The 10,369-nt window shown below is 44.2% G+C and overlaps 1 protein-coding gene across 7 annotated transcripts in view; it reads right to left on the minus strand.

The window, feature by feature from the left end:
• The window catches only part of CCDC68 (coiled-coil domain containing 68), a 71,177-nt gene extending 61,904 nt beyond the window's left edge, over positions 1-9,273 (minus strand). For 3 of the 7 annotated variants that reach the window (XM_039322060.1, XM_039322058.1, XM_039322057.1), the window contains exon 1: positions 8,964-9,273. The gene's annotated coding sequence lies outside the window, so the exon portion shown is untranslated. The other 4 variants (XM_039322059.1, XM_039322055.1, XM_039322054.1 and 1 more) reach the window with 3 other exon arrangements.
• Between the last annotated feature and the right edge of the window lie 1,096 nt (positions 9,274-10,369).

Here is a 10,369-nt window from a genome sequence, read left to right on the forward strand (position 1 = left end):
TAGCCTCACCCGGAGGATGCCCACAGTGTGTGGTTAAAAACATCAAGATTGCAGCTGCGACAGTGCCATTAAAGCTCCACCCTTGTTAAAAATGTGTATGGACAATAAATTGCACCATTGTGTTCCCCCCACCTGGCCTTTTCTTGCCACACCTTGTGGACAGCCCTGTATTCCAGCTGTTTATGCATCGCTTATATCCTGAAGATTATGAGCAAGCCTGAACAGGGCCTTAGCATCCTGGAATAATCCTAGACATAGTTGAAGGATAAGTGAATTTAACTGTTGATTTGGGATTTAATTACAGGTAAACCTCAACTTCTAATCAGATGCTCAGGGATCATTTGAAGTTGCAGCAGATCTTCCACAGCTACTTATGATCTGGTTTCAAAGTTGTGACTGCTGCGATTGCATTTTGGGTGCTTGGCAACCAGGCCCACTTTTACGGGTGTTTGCAGGATCCTGCTCTCATGTGACCACAATTTATGACATTTTTTTTTTTTTTTTGCTGGAAGTCAGCATTTACTTCCAGGTTCCAAAAAAAGACACACAGTAAAAGGCAACCACTGGGTCCAAAGATCCACTTAACGACTGCTGCATTCACTTAATGTCTCTGACATTTGCTTAACAACCAAGGTATTTAGTTAACATCTGCTGCTGCAAAAAAAAAAAAAAGATAATAAAATTGGACGTGGTCACATGGAAATTCGGTCACTTGGAAACTGGCTAATATTTAGGATGGTTGCAGTGTCTTGGGATCATGTGATCCCTGTGGACCTTCTGACAAGCAAAGTCAATGGAGAAGCCAGGTTCACTTAACACAGAGGTGCTAAACTCAATTTCATTGAGGGCCGCATCAGCATTGTGGTTGCCCTCAGAGGGCCAGGTGGATGTGGCCAGGGTGGGTGGGCTTTGATGGAGTGGGTGTGGCCTAATGGGTGGGTATGGCCAGCTCTACATCATTCGTATCAAGGGTGCCTGTGGGGGCCTGGGCAGGAGTGGGATATATGAAGGTCTCTGGCAGAAGGGGATGGGACCAGAGCAAGTGCCAAGGCATGGTCCACTGGAGGAGCCTCACTGTTCCTTTCAGGCCATGGGGGGGGCTTATGGAGCTAAGACTGAATTCATTTCAGCATAGATGGCCACCACAAAATTGTACATCTGGGCCAGGGCCAAGAGCCAGGGGGCCATTCCCTCACTGTTTCCAGGATGGCTTCGCAGGCCACATGAAACCACTTTGTGGGCCGCATCCGGCCCCCGGGCCTTGTGTTTGACATGTCTGACTTAACAGCTGTGTTACTAACTTAAGAACTGCAATGATTCAGTTGTTCTGTGGCAAGAAAGAGGGACTTGGGGCCAGTCCCTCTTTCTCGGCCCTATAAAGGAGGGGCAAAGGCAAACCATTGCCAAAATCTTCAGGATCTTGCCTGAGCACCTGGCTGGAAATCAGCGCTGACTTGAAGGCACAAGCCCTCTTCATACAGGTGGAGAGTGGCAGCCAAGCCCCAATTTAAAGTGGCACCATATTTATTACAGCCATTGAAAGTCCCATGTGAAGGTCCATGGAGCTCCCCAATTGTTTCCACTGCTGTCTCTTGTTCCCAATGTCTTAAAAACATAGAATGGTGATCTCCAATACAGACAGTCCTTGACTTATAACAATTTGTTTAGTGACCAAAGTTACAGCGGCACTGAAAAAAATGACTTATGAACATTTTCCACACTTATGACCATTGTGGCATCCTTGGGATCTCAAGATCAAAATTCGGACCTTTGGCAACTGGCTCATATTTATGACAGCTGCAATGTCTTGGGGCCAGGTAATCACCTTTTGTGATCTTCTGACTAGCAAAGGTAAGGGAGAAGCCAGATTCACTTAACAACTGTGGCAAGAAAGGTCATAAAATGGGGCAAAACTCACTTAACCACTGTCTTGCTTAGCAGTGGAAATGTGGGGCTCAATTGTGGTCATAAGTCGAGGACTACCTGTATTAGTGTTTTCATATCAAACCCAGTTATATTTCCTATGTTGCCTTTTTAAGTTTTGTAAACCACCCAAGCATAGTGCAACGTTGTGTTGCAGGTCCTATTTGTGCAACAAACACAAATACTGGCTAGCCATTATACAATGGGTGCAACTATTTCAAAAGAATGGAATAGGGCAGATGCTAGGGTGCTTGCAAAAAGAACCAAAAAAAGCTTTCAAAGCAGCTGTACTAATCTTGAAAAAGATTTGCTTTCTTAAAGGATTCAAAAAGAGGTTTTTCACACAGACCCCTTGATCTTTGGAAGGATTTGCACAGCCTTAATTCTTAAATACCTTGGAAATCTTCAGACTGAAAGAACAAGGAAGGAGAGAAATAATTCAGAGAGAATGAGGGTGAAATCTGTCTCCTTTTTGAAGATAACCCCAGTGTTTTGATGGTCTGCATCCACACATTTATTATTGAAGAATGTTTCTTAAAATTGTCATCCAAGGACTCCTAGGGAGTCATTCAAATCCCTCTCAGAGTTCTGTAAATTAGTATAGATATTTGCAAACATTTAAAACAATGCCACTCTTCACATCATTTTTTTTCTTGTTAAAAGATATAGGGTTTTTCGTGCAAAAATATTTTATGTTAATATTGAATGGGATTACTATTATTATTTTTATATCATTCAAAAAACAGTGTACAAATGTGTCCATTTTAATTTTTCATATGATAAATCTTATCAGTATAAACTATGCAAAGCTCCTTCGTTATTTTTAAAAACAAGAAAAGATTTTTTTTTTTTTAAGAAACACTGTATTAGGGCATTGCCACACACTATTTCCTCAAGCATGAGAAATTTCAGGAGCAATTATACAAAAAGTGCATTAAATCAGATCAAAGGAAAACATGCAACTAGAATGAAGGCACCTTGTGAGAATTTTGTGAGAATTCAGTCTACAGCTAAGCAGCAACCAGGAGGGAAAGTAAGAGAAGAAATGCAGAGTATCATAAAACCTACAATGAACTAGTTAAAAGGAATGTCCCAGGAAATACATTCTCCTTGCCCTACTACAGTAGTAGTGTCTACTTTGGTCTTTGGACTTTGGTCCCAGGGAGAGGTTCTCAGAATCCAGATATATATTTAAAGCAGTGCCTTGAGGAAGCCAAATGCTGGCAGAGTCCCATCCAGCTACATTTTTATGAGTTCGTATTGTTGCTTTGAAGGACCTGCTATCTAGCAATATGGAGAACTGAGCATTTGATGAGTGCTGTTGGGGTTACATGGATGTGTCCAGTAGCGGTGTGGAAATGTTCTTCATTTATGTTTTCTCAGCTGGGCCATCATTTTGCACATAGTTCTGGTTAATATATTTCAGGACACCAGTGTAACAAAAACAAGGCTCTAAGGCTAGTTATGGTGGAAGGAATGAGAAGAAAAGGATGACCAACAGCAAGAGGATGAGAACAATTAATCAGTGGAACAGCTTGCCTCCAGAAGCAGTAAATGCTCCAACACTGGAAGTTTTTAAGAAGAGACTGGACAGCCATTTGTCTGAAATGGTTTAGGGTTTCCTGCCCGAGCAGGGGGTTGGACTAGATGACCTCCAAGGTCCCTTCCAACTTTACTACTATTACTATTACTATTACCAACAGCAAGTTACAATGGCAAGATTGCACCTTGGAAGACCTGAAAGAAGACCTATCATGTTAGGGATAGATCGACACGGAGAAAATCTACCCACGTAATCACTAAGAATCAATAATGATTTGATGGCACAAAATCAATAAAAAAAGACTGATAAGCTTTTATTTTATGGTTTTCCCTAGTAGTAATGAATGGCTGGGATAGTTGGACCATAAGGACAGGTGAGCGGAGAACAATTTTGAATTCTTTTGAATTGTGGTGTTAGAGAAGACTCTTGAAAGTCCCTCAGACTGCAAAACGAACAGGTCTATCAATCCTAAAGGAAATCAACCCTGACTCTTCTTTGGAAGGACGGATACTGAAGCTGAACCTCAAATATTTTGGCCACCAAATGAGAAGAGAGGACTCATTGGAAAAAACCCTTATGCTGGGAAAGATGGAAGGCAAAAGGAGAAGGGGACAGCAGAGGATGAGATAGTTAGATTGTGACATCAATGCAATGAACAAGATTTTGAGCAAACTCCAGGAGAGAGTGGCAGACCGAGGGAGGGGGAAGGAGGGGGGCTGGCATGCTGTGGTCCATGGGGTTGTGAGGAATTGGACATGACCTAGTGACTAAACAACAAAAAAGCTTCTATTCCCCTCTCACTCATACTAATCAGCAAGGAATCCTTAAAATCAACTCCTCCCCCCACCCGTTGGAGATATCAAGGCTGAACCTGACTTTTCGCACCCAAAGTCCTTGGGCTCTTTCTGAGCCACCAGTGTTCCCATGTGCCTCCTTTCCTTGAGATGTTTTCTCAATGTGAGAGTTCAACAGCCAACCTCCAAAAGATGAGAAAAGCACATAGCCATTTGCTAACAAACTTGATTGCGCAAAAAATATAAAGAACAGCATCAGCAGAAGCTCACAATCTTTCAGACAGCAAACAGACTATATGTACATAAAAAGCCAAGTTTGGGATCAGAGAAAGGCAGCACGGATAAGAGAGTAATAGGCTCCATTTGGAAATTACGGCTGAAGCTTCATAGAGCAGAGCTTTTCAACCTTTTCACCCGTTGTACCACTTTTAGGATAGGGCAACATCCCAGTACCACCAGCAAGGTGTGAAAAACTTGATGACCAAAAAAAAAGTGATAAAGTACTGGTAGTCCTCGACTTACAACAGTTCGCTTAGTGACTGTTTGAAGTTACAATGGCACTGAAAAAAGTGCCCCCCAAGCTACAGCTGAGCAAGACACCTGCCTGCCCACCCAGAGGCGCTCTTCCTCCTGTCCGAGGTTTTCATTGTTGTGAGCATTTCTGTTGAGGATTGGCAGCAGGGGTGGGGTGGGGGGGTTTGGTTTTTATTCCCCGTCTATTGGGTGGTTGCAGCAGGTTTTGATTACTTTACATGACCCTGGGACACTGTGACCATCATAAATATGAATCAGTTGCCAAGCATCTGAATGTAAATCACAAGACCCTGGAGATATTGCAACATTTCAGCTGATTGGTGCTTCTTCAGGGCTCAGCAGAAGCACTAGGATCAGCGCTGAGCTCCAGCTGGAGCCTGGCACTGATCCTGGTGCTTCCGCTGAGCCCTGACAGCCCTGCTGCTCCAGCCATCTTCACTCAGGCTTGTGCGGTGCTGCCACTGGTTCAGCTCATTCCCCTCCCCCACTACCACTTTTCTAGGATAGTGGCGTACCACCTGCCATTGCCAATGTACCACAGGTGTCCCACTGGTTGAAAAGCCCTGTCATAGAGGATACCAGATGGAAAAACCACACAGCATTCTTTTTCTACGCCACAAAAGGAAGATCAAGTTAGCATTCTTCTCTGCAGAGTGGATGAATAATATAGATTTGTATCAAGATGGTGACATATTGCTGAGCCAAGATGGGAGGAGACTGAACCTAGATATGGCAGTATGCCTTCAATACACCTGTGTCTGTAGGGCTACTGAGATGTACAGGATCTTGTAAATTTCTTGATATAGCATGGTTCTTTGAAAAAAAACAGCTGTCATATTACTGTGTTTGAATTATATATTTGGGTCCAGGTTTAACTCCAGGAAGTTTCAGTGTTGGGAAGCAATCTTAGGACATCAACAAAATATATTTATTTAGTCCTACCTCCAAAGTGCTGGAGGCAGTTTATATGCAATAATTAACACCGTTTAGGAAATTATCCTGAGCGAAGGCTGGGTTCCCTTAATCCTAAACTCATCATCTAACCTAGTCTTTCTTGGCCTGATGTTCTTCAGATCTCTTTAGAGTACATCTCTCAAAAGTTAAAATGGGCTTGGCCCAATCCTGGAAATTTGGAGTTTTAGTCTCTTAGAAGGCATCAAGTTGTAATGGCTGTTTCTTCCCAACTTTCAGGATAGGAAAAAGAAGACTTTTTCTTGAGTTAGCCAAAGATCTACCTCATCCAAGTTCAGCTGTTAGGATACCTATATCTTATGACAGTGGTGGCAAACCTATGGCACGGGTGCCAGAGGTGGCACTCAGAGCCCTCTCTGTGGGCACATGAGACGTCGCCCCAGTCCTAGGCCTTCAGCTGGGTTTTATAAAACCTATTCGCTTTAGGCCTCCACCGCTGTGTGCAAAAAAAAAAAAAAAAAAGGGTTCAATCAGTCAATTTCAACTTCTCGTGGGAAAAAAAAAGATCTTGCAAACTTGGAATTGATTGAACTTTTTAGTCCCACCCAGTCTTCTGTCACCACTGCAGCCACGCCCACCCAATGGGCCACACCCACCCAATGGGCCACACCCACCCGGCACTCAATGATGCATAAGTGGGTTTTGGGTTGCAGTTTGGGCACTTGGTCTCTAAAAGGTTCGCCATCACTGTCTTATGAAATCATTTGCGAACTGTTCAGTGCGGTGCTTTTTTTGTAAAAAAAAAAAAAAAAAAAGGTGCCAGAACTCACACATGCCATACAACCCGCCTTGCCTACCCTACAAGGTTCCATCCAAAAAAGGTGCTGGAACTCTGTTCTGGGCATTCTGTGACAAAAAAAAGCCCTGGTTCAGTGGGTCTGGTATCCAAAGTTAGTCAGGTTACAAGGCTGCAATCTAAGAGGATGGATGAACCAGGATGAAAACAGAGATCACTTCTCCACAAGTCCTTTGGGATAGTTCAAACTCATTGTCAAAATGTTAAGTGAGTCCAGGAACTGAGATGGTCCATTGTTGTAGCTTTACTATGACATATACAAAATCTCTGCTCTTTAGAAGGCCAGATCCTGAAGTTGAAACTCAAATACTTTGGCCACATAATGAGAAGGAAGGACTCACTGGAGAAGGGCCTAATGCTGGGAAAGATTGAGGGCAATAGAAGAAGGGGACGACAGAGAATGAGATGGCTGGATGGAGTCACTGAAGCAGTAGGTGTGAACTTAAATGGACTCCAGAAGATGGTAGAGGACAGGAAGACCTGGAGGAACATTGTCCATGGGGTCGCGATGGGTCGGACACAACTTCGCAGTTAACAACAACAACAACAACATACAAAATCTTAGCAACTGAACCTTTTTTTCCTCAAAGAATTATAGTTTGGTTAGTTCCTACACAGTCCCATCCCCCCCCCATAAATAGGAGTTACCCATTCACCCTCTAACGTTATTCTTTTATCCCACCAGAGGGTGGAAGTACAAGTAGTCCTCAATTTATAACTGGATTTGAAGTTCCAACAGTTCCCCCCCCCAATCAAATGACCCCATTTTGGGGACTTGGGGGGCTTGGCAGCCATTTTGCAGCCATTTGCAGTGCTTGCAGTCACGAAGTTACAGGGAAAAAAAATGCCCCATAGTGAAGAACGAGTTTGCTTAATGACTGCAGTGGTTCACTTAACCAACACAACACAACAGTAGTAGGGTCATATGGTGACCCTACTACTGTGAACCATTGTCACAAGTTATGGCTGAAATTGTGGGCTCAGTTATAGGTATTCTCAACTTACAACCACAACTGAGCCCAACATTTCCATTGCTAAGCAAGACAGTGGTTAAGTGACTTTTGCCCCATTTTATGACCTTTCTTGCCACATTGTTAAGTGAATCTGGCTTCCCATTGCTAGTCAGAAGGTCACAAAAGGTGGTTACATGACCCCGGGACACTGCAACTGTCATAAATATGAGCCAGTTGCCAAATGTCCGAATTTTGATCTTGAGATCCCAAGGATGTTGCAATGGTCATAAGTGTGAAAAAGGGTCATAAGTCATTTTTTTTCAGTGCCGTTGTAACTTTGGTGACTAAACAAATAGTTGTAAGTCTGTATTCCATTCTGTGCTTTTAAGACATTGGGAATAAGAAACAGCAATGGAAACAATTGGGGAACTCCATGGCCTTTCACATGGGACTTTCAAAAGCCGTAACATGGTGCCACCTTAAATTGGGGCTTGGCTGCCACTTAAGTATATACCAGTACAAAGAGTGCTTGTGCCTTCAAGTCAGCGCTGATTTCCGGCCAGGTGCTCAGGCAAGATCCTGAAGATTTCAGCAATGATTTTTGCCTTGGCCGAGAAAGAGGGACTGGCCCCAAGTCACCCTTTCCTCTGTCATATATATCTCAATGAAGAAGAAGCAGCTGGCCTAGCTCTGGAAACTTGACGGGATAAACTTAGTTAGCTCTTGGATGGGAGACCACCAGTAAATTTCACAGCTGTAGGCTATTGGGGGGAGTCAAAAAGACATGCTGGAACTCCTTCCCTGTTGAGAACAAAGCAGCATGGTCTGTGTAGTCCCTAAGAGTGGAGCTAGAGCAAACCTTTACACCCATAAATAAATAACACACTCACACACCCACAACGCTAGTCTATAGCTGCCATGGAGCGCAGAGTATATTTCTTTCCAAATTAAGCACAGAAGGAAAATACAGATTTCCCAGAAATTTTAGTTGCCTTGCCGGTACTCTTCCCTTCCTCAGAAGAGTTCAATAGCGCCCCATATTCTCCCTTGACTCCCGGACTTGCTTCTCGTCTCCTTTCCCACAACCAGGAGCCGCGCGCCGCCTTCCCCGGCGAATCCCCGCAAAGGAGGCGAGCTTCGGAGGCAAAGCTGTTGCTGGACTTTGCTTGGAGAGTTTCCCCCTCCCCCCATTCCATTCAGCCCGGAAAAATTTTGCCTTCTTTCTGAGCCCAGCCTACCTTACCGGGTTGTTGTGGCTTGGGTGGAGGAGAAGAAAAGCGCGTCAGAATAGAAAGCAATCAGCGGGGAAACGCACCATCCATAGCTTGAGACTAGCCGGGAGACGCTGCCTTGCAAAGGGGGAAGACGCGGACGCGAGTGGATCACGATCCACCTGCTTTCTACCCCATCCGAGCTCGGCCTGGCGTCCTGCCGCTTCTGGCTCTTACCTGGGCGGTCTGTTTGCCGACGGTACTCCCCGCGACCTCGGCCGCTCCTTCTCCTACTTCTTCTCCCGGCCGCGGAGTTCCTGCCGGATCTTTCCAATCACTTCGGAGCTGGGTAGCTCCACCCCGGCGCCCGCCCTCCGCGCTCGGCTGAACATCTTCACCCGAGCTCCGCAGCGGCTGGCGTTTCTTGAACCGCTGAGCGGGAGGAACTGGCCAAGCGCTTAATTCACACGTGCAACGAGATACGCGTGTTCGGAGATTCGGACTCTGGAACAGGGATCGCGAGCGGCTCGTTGTGAATTTGTAAAAGAAACATAGTTGCCCGCTTCATTCCTCCCTTCCCTCTATCTTCCAATTCAACAGGGAGGGTCATTTAAAGGTCTTGCATGTGTGCCCCTGGTGCTGAAATAAGTCAGTTTTCTGAGTTTCCGTGATACATCGGTTGGATTAACACAATATGTAGGGTCTCCTGCTTGGGCGGGAGAGGGTGGGGTTGAACTAGATAACCTACAAGATCCCTTCTAATCTATTATTCTATTAATATACTAAATCCAGTTTAGCAAAATGCAGTTGCACAATATACTATGAAAAGGGTTCTTTTCCCACAGTAACCCAACCCCATCTTAGTGGGGTGGAGCAAATTGTGAAGCTCCAGCAGGTGAGCCATAAACTCACCACATGGCTTGGCTTTGCAGGGTATTCTAGCTTAAAATGCTAGTGGCTTGCTTGAACTTCAGCATGTGTTATAATACAGCCCTCCCTTCCTTGTCCTCTCTGTTATCTATCCTTCCCTCCCTCCCTCCCTCCCATCATCCAAGTGTTAAACCTTCATGTTATAGGAATAGAATAGAATAGAATAGAATAGAATAGAATAGAATAGAATAGAATAGAATAGAATAGAATAGAATAGAATAGAATAGAATAGAATAGAATAGAATAGAATAGAGAGGGGATGGAATGGGATGGGATGGGAGGGGAGGGGATGGGATAGAATAGAATAGAATAGAATAGAATAGAATAGAATAGAATAGAATAGAATAGAATAGAATAGAATAGAGCTGGAGGTCTTCTAGTCCAGCCCCCTCCTCAAGCAGGGGTATGTGTATTATTCTCAAAAGTGTGAAATGCACATTAGAAACTCTACACCCTGGGAGGTCAGAATCCAGCTCTTCCTTTTCAGCATTGCTCTGATTTCCAGGGGAAGGGATGGAGAAGAAGAAAGAACAGAAGTCCTCGACTTATGACTGTAATGGATATAATGACTTAGGACATTATGGTCATAAATTGTGACATTTGCAAAGTGGACTAGCAACACGATCCATCTCTTTTTACAACCTTTTTTGCTGTGGTTGTTAAGCAAACCAATTGTTCACTATGGGCTGATTTTGCCAAAAATCAGAAGTAAA

The sequence above is a fragment of the Crotalus tigris genome, unplaced genomic scaffold, assembly GCF_016545835.1.
Source record: "Crotalus tigris isolate CLP2741 ecotype Arizona unplaced genomic scaffold, ASM1654583v1 scf7180000023830.6690815, whole genome shotgun sequence".
NCBI lineage: Eukaryota > Metazoa > Chordata > Lepidosauria > Squamata > Viperidae > Crotalus > Crotalus tigris.